At 29.7% G+C, this 17667-nt stretch overlaps 1 protein-coding gene across 2 annotated transcripts in view; it reads right to left on the bottom strand.

The window, feature by feature from the left end:
- Positions 1-9190, bottom strand: part of LOC143193589 (uncharacterized) — a 397105-nt gene extending 387915 nt beyond the window's left edge. For both annotated transcript variants that reach the window (XM_076399903.1, XM_076399905.1), the window contains exon 1: positions 8784-9190. The gene's annotated coding sequence lies outside the window, so the exon portion shown is untranslated. The remainder of the gene's footprint in view (positions 1-8783) is intronic.
- Positions 9191-17667: the final 8477 nt, after the last annotated feature.

Raw genomic sequence — 17667 nt, 5'->3', positions numbered from 1 at the left:
TGAAAAATCAATGTTCATTTAAGGATTATAAATCCAAATTATTCCACATTGTAAAAAATAAATTACTTAATTGTGTTCGTTCTTGTTTTAATATACAAATATGTATTACTTTTATTATTTCATATTTATGTTTTTAACGTAAAAGTAAAGAAATATCATGTATACTTATATTTTCTTCTCTGATATTTTACAGTTCAAATTCTAATATAAAATATAATATTTTAGTTAATGTTATATATCAAATAAATTTCTGATCTGATTGTGAAAAATCTGTGAAAACATGTTTTAGTAGCATCATATTTTTATTATTCCCTTTACTCTGTTATGAGTCTCTGTCTATAATTAACTATAATTGTCTATAATTAACTTAATAGAAAGTGGTCAAATTTCGACTACAGAGCGATCACTAGTTTATATACAATGCGTTTATTGCGACAAAAATCTCGTAGAATATCCGTAAAGCGATTGACGCAGAAATAAGATGCATAAACCACAGAAAATAATTGAAAAATCCTGAATAAATGAAACTATACCATTCTAAAATTATATAGTTCCTTTTTCTTATTGTATTATATAATTCTCAGATATTGGTTTTTGTTATTGCATTAACAAGTAAAATAAAAACGATTCTTGGAATAAAAGTAGATGAAACATGTTCTAATAATATTACGTTTAAGCATTAAAAAAGATGAATCTTTGGTCCAATTCAATTCAAGGTGATTGAGACAAACACTTTAGCGTTATTATTAAAATATAAGTTCTTTAACATTTTTACGCATATTAGATTAGTTGAGCGCTGTAAATTATTATTTGCAATGATAGTTGTATAGTTTCAAAATGTTCTAATAGCACAAAAAGTAATCTCATATATACCACCACAACTTTTGCAGTTTCGTTGATTTTAATGTTAAAAATATGGTAGTTGGCATCTTTTGTTATAATATATTATTGAAATAAATATTCTGTAGACTTGGTAACGCACATAACAAAATGAGGAGGATAGGGCACATAGTGCTGCGATATTTGCGGGCATGTATTGTGTTCAAAACATAAGTCATAAGTCAAAGCCAAACAAACAAAAAGTTGGTAAAGGGAAGACTCTAAGAACAAGTCTGACTTTTTGGAAGACATTCTTTGTCGGATTTTATGCTATTGCATAAAAAAATTTACAGTTATCATCACAATCACAAAACATATCCATCCATCACTTCGACTACTGGCTCACTCATCTCTCAAATAAAATATCTCTTTTAAAGTCACTAACAATATCCGATTAGGCTTATAACAAATAAACGTAATATGATAACGGATGTTAGATGTACATATGCAATAGAAAAAATTAATTAACTAAAAGTATTGCAACAACATCATTCTAGAAAAAAAAACTATTGATGAAATACGGTGCATCTTAAAAATAGATTAAAAATCATGTCATGGAATTTAATTAGGAATGATTAGTCAGAGAGTTATTCTTAGCCGTATCACAAGGGGGACCTTTCATATTTAAATACAGTCTTGGTGGAGGTCAATGCCAAATTTATCGCTTCTGGATAACATATCCACTAATGAGAATCAAATGTATATCTTTTATTTTATTAAAAAAAAAACATTTGGGCGTTTTTCGTAATTTCATTCAATATGAAGTTATGAAGTACTTGTTTTGTTTAGTTAAGTAGCAAAAATTTAAAGTGATTTGGATTTAATTTCTAATTAAATTTATCTAGTTAAATTAATTAGTAAAAAATAAATTAAATTTAAATTTCCAAAAACTGGCACCAGTGAAATACTATGATATTCAAAATTCCTACTTTAATTACAATTAAACCATAAATTTGATAAATAACACAATATAATTTACTAAATAACAGACTGTCAAAATTTGGCTAAATTTCTAAATAAATTAAAGGCAATCTAATATAAACTGAGAGAAAAACATAAAATTCCGGTTTTTCAATATACAATAACAATATCAAGTAATATTTATTTATCAAATTACAATTTTATACTGTTAGAACGAAGATAAAAGTTGCGTGTTGATAATAGGGTTATATGACAGCTAATTATCCTTGATAACAAAAAATATTTCCATATATCAACATCTTTCAAGGTAATCTTACATACTAACGTAATTTTAATATTTGAATTAGTCAGATTCTTGTTTAAGCAATGATTATATTACAAAGCCTACTTATTGTCTGTCGAGTCATTTTTTATTCAGATATGGAAACAATAAATGATCAGTAGTTGCCAAATCTGCTAAATAAGATAGATGTCACATTCTGTAGGCGTTTTTCTCTTATAATACAGGAATAAGGAACAATCCAGTAAGTTTATATAAAACTGTCCGTTAATTGTTTTCCCATTTTTAAGATAATCAAAATTTAACTAGTTGCATAGATGGGGAAATTCTACAGTACTAACTTTACACGCCAATAAAGTCGTTTTAACCTCCTTCTAACAATCTTGGGTTGCTCTTGTTACACATTGACTTTTCAATATCTAATATTTATTGTTTGGCATTGTTAGGAAATTATAAAAGTTTCTTCTGGTTTCAGTCTGAAGAACACATCTCTCAGTTCATGAGAGTATAAATAAAAAGTATTATTAAATTATTAAAAAACTGAACATGAATAAGCATCTTTAAGCGAAAATTACCAGATAATTATATTTCTTTTAAAAACATTTTAATATAAAATTTAAATAACGATAGTACTGACCTAAAAGTGGTTGCGAAATATCAGTAAGATATAAATTTAAACATCAACTATAAACAAAACGATTATTTTAGATTACCCAAGCAAGATTAATTGGACATAGATATTAGTATTTTTTATATATCACTAAGTAACTTAATGTCCACCAAAGCAAATAAATAACAAAAGTCAATATAATTTGGCCATAAAACTATATGATATAATTTGGCTTACTCGTAACATGAATCAAATATGTTAATAAATAAAAATATTTTAACTACAACCAAATACTAATAGTATTAAATTATAGGAATGTCTATATCGAAAGTTGTTAAAAGAAATGATAAAAGAATTATTCCTTTTCAGATTTTCACCTATTAATTTAACGTGTATAGAACCATTTACCGTCGTGCCGTATTATTTGTGATAAGTACTTATAAAAATGTCTAAAAATTACATTTAAATTAAGATAAAACAAGTATTCGATGAAAATATAATCTCCTGTCCCATGTATCAATACACGATAATACGTAAAAAGTAAATAGTTTGATATATGTATCTAGTATTGTCTTATCTCTATTTATATCAATAAACCTGTTTCGGATAATATTTTAAACTATCTCTTAAAACTGTTTTTTGAATGCTAAAGAAAATAACCTTTACAAATTACCAGGAAGATACTTTGATCGATTGGGAGGTGCATACAAGTACGTAGATATTCGTGTGTAAGATTATTTTTCGTTACATTGTCAGAAAAAATATAGGAAATTGCTTTATATTCGTCAAACATATTTTAATTAAGAAAAATAGAGGTAGAGGTGAGTAGAGATGTACAAAACCTTTAGGGACAAAGTTTTATAATGTTTTAAATAAAATATAAATTTCACAACAGCAAGAACCTTTCGTTAAATAAATTGTAAAAATAGAGTTCAAGCAAGTGTTTTATATTAAGGTCTACATATTTTACAACTGGCGCGGTTAGGTCCTAAGGCTGTCACCTTTTTGAATTCATGACGTAATTTAGTAACCGGAATCAACTTACCTATAAACAAAAGAAGACAGGTTGACGGGGGTAAAATAATCTTTCCAGAATTATTCGAAGCATTATTTGAGGTAGTTTAGCGGGTTTTGAGAAGAGTATCGTAGAAGGCTGTAAGGCTGCCAAAGGCGGATTGAAGGTACACAAAAAAACCTTTGCTATGAACAATTCTAATTAGGAATGAATCATGATTTTAATGAAAATATCCCTGGAACCTTAGCAGAAGGATAACAGTTCAGAGACAGTAAAAGCCGACTGAAATTATGGTGAACTAAAGTAACATAGTCTACTGAATTTTGGCGGAAGCTAGAATTCATAATGTTCGGTTACCAAAAGCAGATCTACTGATAGCGCAATATCTCAGCTGCAAACTGCTAGAATTTGGACTCCATACTAGCTATAGCACTTGTCTCCGTCCGATTGTCCGAAGACTCATAAGAAAGACGGAAGATTAGTTTGAACTATTAGCAGTGAGATAACCGAAGTGTTTAGAATTAAGAGTTTCGTTTATATTAAAATATCTTCAATCGTACTGTCCAGCTGAACGACTCCAGAGCCATTTTTCCGATAAAATAAAATAGACTTTATACACATTTATACATATATATAAACTGCCGTCTACAAATATATATATAGCATGACCCTCATATTTCGCAAAAAAAACATTGTAAATTATGGTGTCACATAAGCAACATAAAAATAATTTGACCCAATAATCCAGTTTAGAATCATATATAATAAAACTATTTTATACTTACACGAACAAGGATTATCCGTGTATCCACGGCCAAAAGCCGATTAATATTGCGAAAATGTCACCGTTGTAAAACAGCCAGCGGGTTTGATTTTATTACAAAATTAGCATTTAAGATAATTATAAAAATTATCTAAATTTCGGACCAAGAATACCAATAACAAGATACAACTGTTTCGAAATTATTATATGAATGAACGAGACTAAAATCCAAGAACGGGGTAATTCTGAAACTGGCATTATCAGTTTTTTGATATGCGATCTAATAACTTGGCGTCTGATCTTGACATAATATTAATATATATGAGAATTAATTCTGTATAAAACGTGACCTTTATTAAGGTAACAAAGACAAGATGATATAGATAAAGTCGACTCCGTAATTGTATATTACAAAAGAAATAATTAGAACCTGCTTCTAATCTCTTGTAGTTAAGAGGAAAATTAACTAACTTATATGTATATAACAATGTATTAAAACATTATCTTGTGTAAAATGTGTCATATTTTGTTTAATAAAATATTTATAGTTTTGGCTAATAATATAAAGATAGGTGTACAATACTGATACTCTAAAGTTTTTTATTTCAATATATATAAAATATCAGTAATAATCAGGACAATTGGACTACTGATCCCTGAGGAAAGTAATAGGTTATAACCTTTCAAGCTTAATCTTTCCACCTCATTTGTCCTCAAAATAATTAATCATAAGTACACCATTGGGATATACATACTAATGCATTAATCCCGTACTCCTCTTGCTTGTGTATTAATGTAAGTGCAACAGTAATAATAAATTAATTTCTAAATTAAGATTGTACTAAGTATATTCAATGTAAGATGTAATTAATAATTTTTTAAAAATATGTGCACCAATCTACTTTTTTCGATTAGCCATTGTCACATCACCAACACATTTCTGATGACGAAAGAATCTCAAATTTCCCTATTCTAACTGAAGCTCCCAACTGACAGTCATATTTAAATAAACTTTTAAATATTATGATCCCAATTTCCTGCAAAAGGTCGATGTTAATCCCTTGTACCCACACTCCTACTTATCAACCGCACCAAATCATATTTTAGCCGAAAATCTGCCTTAACAAACCCCGCACATTTCTTGAATCTTCTAGCGAAAATGTTATATAACCTGTCTGGTGTAATGATGCATGCAATGAATTGAATAACGTCAAAGCTCCAAAATGACATCAAGTATATACAAAAATTGCCAGGAATCGAACCCGCAACCTCCGTTTAGGAGCCAAACGTTTTAACCATTACACCAGTTATCTACAAAATATTTACGACGTCCTTATATGCTATATTTTGTGCTTAAAAAGCAAATTGAATGGCTTTTGCACTGAACGACTTCCGATTTTCCGTAACATTGAGCTGATGTTAATATTTAAGTTAATGAGCAATAATACTATACCCAAAAATCTGAATATATTAGATAAAAAATATATATTATATATATGTTGCCGATGTCGGTTAAAAAAGTTAAACATTGTAAGTTTAGATTCAAACTGCCATATCCTAGACTATCCCACAATATTCAATGGAGCATATGTAATAGATGAAAACGATTCGTGTTTAGTATGGAGAGAAATCCTCCATTAATAACATATTAATATCAAAGTTATAAACAATCATAAATATTTATAATTATAAAAATAAAACAATGCATCATCTGATCATTGACATCATAACTAAGTATATCGATGTTCTTATCAGGAAAGTGTTAAGTACCATCATATCTTATTTATATTAAGATATATATATATATATATATATATATATATATATATATATATAAATATATATATATATATATATAAATATATATAAATATATATTATAACAATAAACGATAGTGTAACAGCAAATTATTTCCGATAAAGCAGATAAAAATTGTTATTATGTGTAATTTATAAAACTTATATATATCATCTGATCATTAGCGCCATTAATATTCTTATTACAAATGTGCCAGCACATTTTATTTATCCTATACTGAAATATATAGTAAAATAATTACTTTAGTCTTAAATTATATTTATACTCGAGTTTGGAACTAGTGTTTCAAAAATATGCATGTATATAATTTGCAAAATAAAAACAATAACCTGAACGGTTACACCATATCTAAGACAAGAAGTCCCCTTACCATGACGTTAAGTGCCGTTATTATTACAAAAGATGCAATAAAGTAATCATAAGAACTATATTTAATCGACTCGACAATTATTCATAGATATTAAACCTTTTCTTAAACCTTTCTTTTAACCTTTTCGTTTGTTAAAAAACTGATTTAAATAAATATTATTATTTTTTGATAACGTAATATAATACCTCTAAAATTCATTAAAAAATCCAACAGGATATTCAATCACTTACTGAACTTTTTAAAACAAAAAAGACTAAAATCATATACAGCTGAATTAAGTTTTATTAGTTCTTCATCGAGTCATTGAAGAAAGACCGCCATGGCCAACTGAAGAGAATTAAAGATTGAGAAATAAGAATACGGTTATTACACTCATTTGTACTCATTCTGGAGAATCCGTGAAAATTGATATGAAAACGTTTAAATGTCCGACCCACTCGTCATATTTACCAGACATTATTTATTTCGACTTGCCATAGATGATGTTATTGCTGAAGAGCATTTACATTTTTAAAGTCGTGGGGTTTTAATTTGGAATTTAAAAGCTTAAATGGAAATTTTGCGGTTTTCGTTATATTAAAGCAATACTTTCAAAAATAATAGTGGACATATTTTCTCACAATAAAATGTTCAATATTTTTTGAATTACTCAGAAAATATAATATGTATATTTAGTTAAATCAACCCTTCTCGTACATATACTAACTCTATTTAGCAGTTCTCCAAGAGAAATATAGGTAAAATATACTGTGTATGTAAAAAGGAAATCAATCTGGTTTGAAATAATTGATATCCTAATATGTAGACCAAATCACTAGTATAACACACAAGTTACTTTTTATAACAAAGAAGTAAGATAAATGAAAAAGGAAAGCAAGGTCTAAACTCTAAATACGTTGTTTAGTAGTATTTCCTAAGACATATAAATGTTTTTTTTTCATATTTTGGAGTATCTTTTCTTATAATAATACAGATGTTATTAATCCACTAAATATATAATAAGAGAAAAAAATGTATTTCATTTATTCAAAATCGAATAATGTATTTAAAGGTTATGTTTAAACTGTTGATTCCGAATTATATATTATTATATATCCCAAATGTTGGCTTAAAAATTATAGTTTAAAAAATAATAATGTCAAGAGAATAAGACCTAGAGGTTTATGAAAAATTCACCCGATATTAATATTTCAACCTAAATATTTTAAAATAATTAATACTGAATGTAATTTCAATTATTTTTCTATAATAGTACAAATGCCATTTATCAGGTAATAACAAGAACAACTCGTTTCTCTTGTTCAATATTGATTAATGTGTTTTAAAGTGTATCTCTAAACTGATGATTCCAAATTTTATATCCCAAATATTGACTTAAAAAATATAGCTTAAAAAATAATGTCCTCACAATAAGACATAGAATTTTATAAAAAATCATTCAGCATTAATTTCTGAACTCAAATGTTTTAAAATAAATAATACTGAATGTAATTTGAATTATATTTCTATAACTATACGGATGCTATTGATCTACAAAACAGGTAATAACAAGAACAACTTGTTTCTCTTATTCAAAATTGAATAATGTGTTTTAAAGGTGATGTTTAAACTGATGATACCAAATTATATATACCAATTATTGACTTTAAAAAAATAATTTAAAAAATAATAATGTCCAAATTTTCCAAAAGTCAACCTTCCAGTATTCTCTCAAATCGCCCAATATTAATTTTTAAACCTAAATATTTTAAAAATACAAACATTCAGACTCAATAAATAATACTGAATGTAATTTGAATTATTTTTCTATAACAATGTAAATGCTATTGGTCCACTCAACAGGTAAAAACAAGAACAACTTGTTTCTCTTATTCAAAATTTAACAGTGTATTTTAAGGGTTATGTTTAAATCCCGAATGTTGATTTGATTGAATTTATTTAGAACGTTCCGTATCTTATCTATGAAGTGTCGGCATCATTAATTGATTAAAATCGATTACTTTAACAATTAAGTGTCTTAAACACGCTAAAGCGCTGTATATACATCACGTATTTAACTAAACCAATTTGGCAAACTTTGTTTTGGAAACACATTTAAAATTAAATATAAACGAAAACATAACTTACATAACGACCGCGTGTACGTTCATTGTTCGGCAGTGAAAAATAATACCGTGTAATCCAAAAAAAAAACACTTAACTAAAACTCACACTAACAAAACTGAAACAGAATAATAATCAACACCAAAACACACCGGAGTAGCGAACAACAAATCCGAATGTTATTAAAGTCGAGCCGGAGGCCCGAAACGACTATTAGTGCCCGAGAGATCGTAGACGGCGAGGGAAAGCAAAAATGCGATCCGCCAATTCGACAAGCCGGAGACGTCTTAGTTTTTTCGCGATTTTCAAACGCCGAGTCTCGCGTAGACCGTATAGATATGACGGCTCGAATCAAACGCTCACCAGGCGACACACAAGGATACGGGACCGAAAAAACTGTACGCGAATCGTACGTCGATACCCAGGCTACTGGGACCAAAATGTTGTTATCGCTGCTGGAATGTTTTGGATTTTTTTCCCTCTGTTTCGCTTTCGTTTCGAATTAATTTTCGGCGGGCGTTATTTTTTCTTTTGTTTTTCGAGTCGGTACATGTGTCTGCATACGAGTGTGTGTCAGAGCGAGAGAACGAACCGAGACAGGCTTAGACCCCGATCTCGATGCAAACGATCGGAAAAGTCGTGCAGCTTTTGTTCCTGCATTCGAGACGGACAATTCCAATGTCTACCGCGATGTGGAATTGACTGAGGTTTTGGTGTGTTTGTTTTAGATCAAGTTTCAACCTCGGGACGATTTCACACGATAACTATCTAAAAATAAATAAGTTAACTATCATCTTTCGCGCTTGATAGTTAAATAAGAGGAAATTTGAAAGGTTTCATTTATTTACGTGTTGTATTAGTTTACAAAAAAGACCCTCCTATAATTTTTTCAGGAAACTATACTCCTTAAACTAACCACATAAAAATTAGTCATTTAGTTTTATTTTTAATTGTACTTTATTTTCTATAAAGTAAATACGAAAATATTGATATTATTATTTATTATTTGATTTAATGTAAAATATCTAATGATATAAAATAATCAAAACTGTCAAATGCCAAATACCTAATAAATTTTCATGTGAAAAAAAGTTTAGTGTTAATCATTTATTTAATTACCCCGCGCTAAACAAAATTAATGGTAAATATGATTAAATTTATCCGAAAAAGAAACAAAACTTAAGTAGCAATTCTCTTTGGAACTTTTAGTTGTTGTGAAATCTTCTAGAATGATAGTCGTCATGATGGTAGATTGGTGAAAAAATAATCAGAAATCGTTAAAAGTTGATTTGAGAAATTAAAACATACATAAAATAAACCCTTTATTGTGCAGGTATGAACATTCCAACAAGATGGACATTTGCTTGACGTCTTTGTTAGTCATAATAACTTCAAACTATGAGACTGAGAGATCAAAATAGCCAAATATGACGCTAACTGAAAATTGTTATGTTGTAAGTATGTAAGGACGCTAGTTGAAAATTGCCATATAGTAAGTACGTAAGGTTTGTAACTATTTAAATATATGTATTTGTCTTAAATATATGAGGAGTGCTCAAATTTATTACCTATCAGAGACAATCTTGTCTTTCACCCAAAAGGTTGATGTCGCCACAGAAGTCTATAAAGAATTTTTTCACTTTTTATTCAATTGACGTATACCAAAAAAAATATATATAAATTCAATAGATATAGACCAAGCCATTGCAAAGTTTCCTCTGAATTTGTTCCTCAAATGTGCTCTGATTGTCTCATCTTAAATGGATGACTTCATTTATTTTCTTTCTTTTCTTCTCGGAGAAAAACATGCAGAATTTGTCTTAAGCATCATATTTGAAAGACATGAAGCTGAAATTCGTCAAATTGTAACAAAGTCGGGACCATACAGAAGGACTGGCAAAATATAGGCTCGAAAGGGGTGGACTTTAGTTCTGACTGTAAGAATTCTTCTCTTCCATGCACGTCATCTTAGAGAACCACTTTTCTCTCGTTTATCATTAATCCCAAATACTTGAACTGCTTCCTTACTTCTTAGTATATAAATATAACAAGGAGAAATATCATAGTCATTAGTATAAAAGAAATGTTACTTTTGATAACAAAAAAGTGAAATGAAAAGGGAATGCAAGATCTATACTGAGACAGAAACAAATTTTTATCTCGATAATCAAAAATAAATATTAAGATAAACTATTTAAAAGCTTCATTATTTCATTCCAATATGTAGTAATAAGTTACAGAATAGTATATTTCAAAACAATTAAATGAAAATTTATAGTTTATAATATGCGTAAAAATAATGCATAAATAATATAGTTCCTAGATCAAGCGTCTGAATTGTTTTAAGCAGAATCGTCTAATTTGTAGCAATTAGTGAAATAATATACCTGATACTGTTTTTTATTACCAAAATTTTTATTTACCCAAAATTTTTATTTGAATTCAATTACATATATTGCCTCAAGTTACTTTCGGACCGCTCATTCCTTTACTAAAATGGTTGAAAATATTATTGTAATAATTTGGGTACCATCAATATTACCAAAAAAAAACATGTGAAACAAACTGAAATGTGAATGTGCCCTATGAAATATTTCACAACAGATCTTATATTTTTTCATGTTTTCTACTCAACAGTACTCGAGTCCAACATTGAGTATAAGCCGGCTTGGTGGTGCCATGGTTAAGGCGACAGGACAGTCCTCCTCCCAATCCTCCAGAAAGCGATTCTGTTTAATATGCTAGTCCGTCCAGTCTGCCTTTCTGAAGCACATGTGTGGCACAGGTAGATAGGTAGGTAGAGGAAACTTGCATTACCCCAAGTCCAAAATTACCCCAAAAGTTCGCGCATTACTCAATGCCCCATGATTTATAAGGAATGTGAACACGAACATCAGTTCAGTGTGAAGTTCTCCCTTGGCGCATAAGAACACGAAAATAATGTGATGTAATCCCCACCCATCCACAAACCCCGGTAGCTAAACTAAATACGACAATCCCAGTCGTATCCCAGGGACCCTGCCACCTGCAAAACCTTTTTATCCCGAACTAGAAGCGACATCAGCAACATCACGGACCATTTGATTCAAGCTTGTTCTGAAAGAAACGGTACTCCAACTGTTGAAAGAATCTACTTTATGTCTGTGAATATAATGATCTATATATGTGGAACAATGGAAACAACAGTGGAAAATCAACAAAGAATAACCATCCTAGTCACACCAGTAACCATGCTAGGTACGACAAAATCTTTTCTGGGATGGTCTCTAAATTGGTCACTGAATAGTCGGTAATCTTAATGTCGAGGACCGTAATTCGGAGTCCATGTTAAAGAGTAGTTCCAGTCCAGATAAACCCTTTTTGGTAAAGAGGAGACTAAATTATATGAAAAAAAGTGAGTTAATTGAAATAATCTATATATTGTCTAATGTAATATACTATATTATATTGGATAATATCTAACGCTTACTAGATAATATATATTCTAGGGGCAAACTATTACACAGAAATACTGCAGGAGTAAAAGAACTGAAATCCTGGAGCAAAAACTGAAGAATTTTAATCAGTATTAATTATCCAGTATTACTTCAGAAAATAAGACCTGCATGTTTTTAGTTGATTTAAAAATGTTCATGCCAATAACAAATTAGGGGTAAACCTTGTTATATTTGTTTTTGACTTAAGACTTATGCGGTCGATCATATCTGCATTATGGGCTTCCGGATTGGAACCACTTTTATTGGTTAAAAAACCAATACTGACGAAATGTTATTAATAGAGTAAACATAAAATTGTATTACGGATGAAATTATATTATATAGACTGATATGAGGCTGTGTATGGAAAGAAACGAATCTGTGTTCATGTCAGGACTGAATGGCGTGATGACCCAGACATCCAGAACTTTGTTTCAGGGCCTTGGTTTATGTTAAAATAGCTTTGGAATTTCAGTATTGTTTTGGGCCAGTCATTTAAGTCGTAAATTCTTTCCATAAAACAACATAGTTTTAAAAGTTTTTTTTTGTGTTTCAAGCCCTTTACATTTCACAACTTATATTTTTATAATATTTACATAATTGGTCATTGACCACAAAAAGCCCATGATGCTTGAGGGTCTCTAACTATACAAATAATAAGCTGAACCAAGTGATTTTCAAAATCAACCTCTTTTGAAGCTAGTTTAACACCACCATATAGAGTTTCGCAGAAGCTTCAATTTCTTCCTACTCACCAAATATGTATGTGGTTTAGCGTTATCGCAGTGAAAGAAAAACCCTCTCGTATAGATCAATTCTCGTCAGTTTTAAAATGCCTACTTCACTTGCATTGGTTGTTGAAGGCATAAATAAAGTGATTTAATAGTTAGGCTATGTTTCAGCAGATCATACTGAATAATTCCACCCGGTTTCCCTAACGTCATTGTGAACTTCGCAAGCATTGCTGAAGCTTCTCTGACCTTCAATCGCGATCTCTTTTACACTGTAATAATTCGTTTCTCAATTGGATTTCGTTTCATTTACGCACCGATTCACAAATGGAAACTCGGACAGAATTTGTTCTAATGTCCGGTCTTATATAAATGGTTTAAAACTGTTTTATTTCATGTTCCTAGATGGAATAAACCTGCGATACAATTTTCCTTTTCAGAAAAAATAACCATCGCCATTTTCAAAGTGTAATAACTTATTACTGAATAAACGCATAACGCTACCCTTATAAATATAACATTCTGAATTTCATATTCATTCATTTTCAAAGAATTTTCAATAGAAATTATTTAGCAGCAAGTATTACTAGATATATGCGACTTTAAAGCTATCTATTAGAACAATTTATAATCTTCTTAAATTACTTTAACTCTATAATAGACATATTGTTTGTTATATTTTGGATTAGAGATTATCTATACTAACAGGGCAATTGAAAAGTCCCCAGCCTACCATAGAAAAACACTTTTTTTGGCAATTTTTTTTATTCAACATAATTCCCTTCAAGGGTGATATACTGATTATAGGGACCCTCCAACTTTTCGATACCATTTTTTAGTACGATTTGTCGTTTGCTTCAAAATATGCCTCAGATTCGGCGATCGCCTCTTCATTCGACGAAAATTTCTTCTCAGCGAGCATATTTTGAGATCTGAGAACAGGAAATAGTCGCTGGGGGCCATACCTGGAGAATACGGTGAATCAGGAAGCAATTCGAAGCCCAAATCATGGATTTTTGACACGGTGGATTGTGTTGGTGAAGCAGTACTTTCTTCTTCTTCAAATACGGCCGTTTTTCGGCGATTTCGTCCTTCGAACGGTCCGATAATACTATGTAATAGTCGCTGTTGATGTTGTCAGATGACTGTTGCATTTTTTCCCCCGCTTTGGAGCGGGCTCATCGTGTGCAGCCCACTCGGAAGACTGTCGATTGGACTTCGGAGTGAAATAATGGTGCCATGTTAAGAAAAACAATATTTTATAAAGCAATGTTCAAAAAGCAATATTCTATCAACAGGCGAAATTCCTTTTTATCCATTTTTTTACAACAACAAAAGTTGCTTCACTCAAAATGCTATAATTCACTAACTAATGATCTGACAGCTGTAAAATTTATACATGCATCTTTTGAGGGTTAGGGCTAACTAAAGAACACATGGATTTAATTCTATTAGCACCATCTATGTGTCAGGCCGTTGACTTTTCAGTTGACCTGTTAGATCTACTCCTAAACATAGGATCCAAACCACGGTTTTCGATATACACACTGCCACTGGCTACCGACTAAGACCAACAATCCACTTTAGAGAGTATCCTAGAAGACATCCTGTATTATATAATAATTCGAATTCAAATCTGTAATCATATAGTAGTAATGTGGCGGTTTATTAATGATAAATAAATATTTACAATATAGTAACCTTATTTCAATTACAAAAATATATTTCATAAATGGTTATAAAACGATGTCTTTTAAAATTGTAATATCTTATTTATATTCATTGCAAAACTGGTACAATAATAGCAATAAGATTTTACTTTCATCTCCTAAATAAAATGTGTTATTCAAGGTCATTTATTCGGAATCTGATTGTAATGGAACGACATTGAAATTATTTAAGCAATATTTTGCATATGTTCCACAATCTTTTTATTTGGTGTGGTATTGGTAATAATGACAAATAATTTTATTTTTGTTTATTAACTGGTCTGAATTACGTCATTTATTTACTAATACTAGTATGTTTGTTACGTTTATATTGTTACTGTAAATATCATTACCGATTGTAAAAAAAAATAATTTATTTTGATTATTCCTTCAAAATTATTTTGTGGTTTCTTGTGATCTCTGGAAGACTTAGCCAGTAATTTTCTTTTGAACCCGAACTTAAAATTTGATCCATCTCTTCCCATATAGTTGATTGATTATCACTTGATTTATATTAGACTATTGATATTGATTTATACTTGACCCATATTAGTTCATATAATTTAACTTCTAAATATTTTTTATATATTTTTGCCGTGTTTTAAAATCAAGTTATATTAAATCAAAGAAAGGCATCTCAAGAAAGCGCACTAGTATATGTTCTTAACCAGTCGTTTATTGAGTTCGTTCTTAGAAGTAATGCAGTATTGCATAATTGTAGCAGTTGTCTATCTCCTCCAGTTTCTTCACTTTGCTTACTATAATTAGTTGGCTCACCTATAATCATTTTAATCGAAACTATTCAGTTTATTATTAAACTTTAATATTCAGGATTCAACAACTGACTTCTGTTGGTCAAAGACGAACCGGAAAACTTCAAATATACGATTATCAGAAAAGTTATGCATTCCTCCAATATATTCATTTAGAAGGCCCGATATATCTAGAATGCCTTGAATAAAGCGTTGTTCTATTGGTTTGTCCATGATCTCATCTCCAACTATTCTGTCCACAACTTTATATACAGAAAGAGTATTCCGATTAAACTATCTGTATCGTGTTTCGATTCCATCTACTAAATTATACGCAATCTTTATCTCATCAAATAACTGTCTCCACACAAAAACTCTGATTTCTAACAGACTAATTCAAATAAATATAGTGTTTTCTCCAATATAAATAAAAATAGAAGATATAACCAATATACATATCCTAAAAACACTAGTGGCTGAAGGGTCTATTTACTAAATAATAGAAAAAAAACGCTCTGAACTAATCATCTTGAGTACAACATATTCGTAAGTTGCAAAAAATACATTCGAATCAATTATCTTAAGTGTTTCTTATCTTTCTAGCAAAATGTGTTCAGTATATTTGTTGTACTCGCTGTAGATGTGAAACCTTGAAACTGTTCTGCGTCATAATAATCGATAATTACACGTTACAAATTTACTTTAAATAAGTTTAAAAATATGGATCCCAAAGCTGTTGTTCGTACGTTATTCGGTATAATGACAGATATTTATGTTTATGTGATTTTTCTTTCTTAGCTTTTATTGGATTCTTGAGAAAGGCTGACTCATCCTTACCAGAAATAAAATGCAATCGGGATGTTGTAAACAATTCAAACTCGAATGACCAGATTTATATTTAGAAATGATAACTTTTTTCGTATATTAATTGTAAAACACCATGTCATACGATTATTCGAATACACAAGATACGTAACAAATACTTAGAACTAATGCTATAAACTCAACTATTTCAGATTATATTTTTTTTAAAACTAAGTAATAACCAGTTTGGTTGATACTTTGACGTGATACTTTTTTTTAATTGCACTTCTTTTTCCCGAAGTTTTTCTTAATGCAGGCATTACCCTATTAAAATACGAACAAAAACAATAATTAGTTAACTACCTCAGTAATTGTAGAAATATGGGGTTTAAATAACGGTTGAGGTTTTTAAATAATCTTGAAGCTTAATTCCGAGGAATTGGTAAAATTTCTTTATTGATTGTATTATCAATCCTTAGATAAGATTCTGTCAACTTTTCAGACAACCTGTGAATCTACCAATGAAAAATTCTTCTTTCTTTTAAGGAGCTTCGAAGATCAACCAGATTTTTGACTTCGTCATAAGACGTGAAGTACTCGGTCAGGCCATGACTCATCAACCGGGGCAGGAGTAATCGAAAAGAGTGAATACTACAGGTGGGATTTCCCTTTAGTTTTGATATTCTTTTAAAAACAATCTTGTCTCATTTGCAGATTTTTTAAATCACAAAAAATAATATAAAATTTCTCACAAATGATGCTTATTTCACTAAAAATTAACAGAAGAGAACCATAGTTAACGGTTGTGTTGATAAAGGTTCAATATTACAGTATGAAATGTAATGCGGAAAAAATAATTTCGTTTTTTTAATTCAAAAAAAAATTATTAACTTTTTTATCTCTTTTTTTATGAACGGTTCAGACATTCTTTGCAAGTCACTGACGGTTATTATTTTAGTTACTTTTAAGGCTCTTACAATAAAAAAATATTAAAAGCTATAATTGTTGTATATCAAAATAATGAAAGAAAGAGACTCTTATGCCAAAATAGATTTTCTATATAACAACTACTTTATGTAATAGATGTAACCTACGTGCTTTGTAACAATTGCTCAGTTCTGATATTTTTCTCATTTTAGACATTAGACACAATCAGATGCTGAATGAAAAGTTATCAATATGCTGTTCTAATTAGTGATATGCAGTATTTATTTTCAACATAATTAATTTATCCTAAACTACTTAAGAATTTCAAGACCAAGCCTGTTATGACAAGAAAGTATGCTGTTCTTATTAAATTCCAGAGAGTTACAAAATCTTCTGATTAATTTTGTGGTTACAGGGAAATATTTAGAGAAAAAGTCTTTTTGTGCAAAACAGTTTTGCAGTTTAGTGGGCTCTAACTAGACTTTAAGTAGTGAAGATCTATCTTCATT

The sequence above is a fragment of the Rhynchophorus ferrugineus genome, unplaced genomic scaffold, assembly GCF_030347505.1.
Source record: "Rhynchophorus ferrugineus isolate W39M unplaced genomic scaffold, kcgeb_rfMv2 rfM3, whole genome shotgun sequence".
NCBI lineage: Eukaryota > Metazoa > Arthropoda > Insecta > Coleoptera > Curculionidae > Rhynchophorus > Rhynchophorus ferrugineus.
This window is presented reverse-complemented; position numbering and strand designations above follow the sequence as displayed.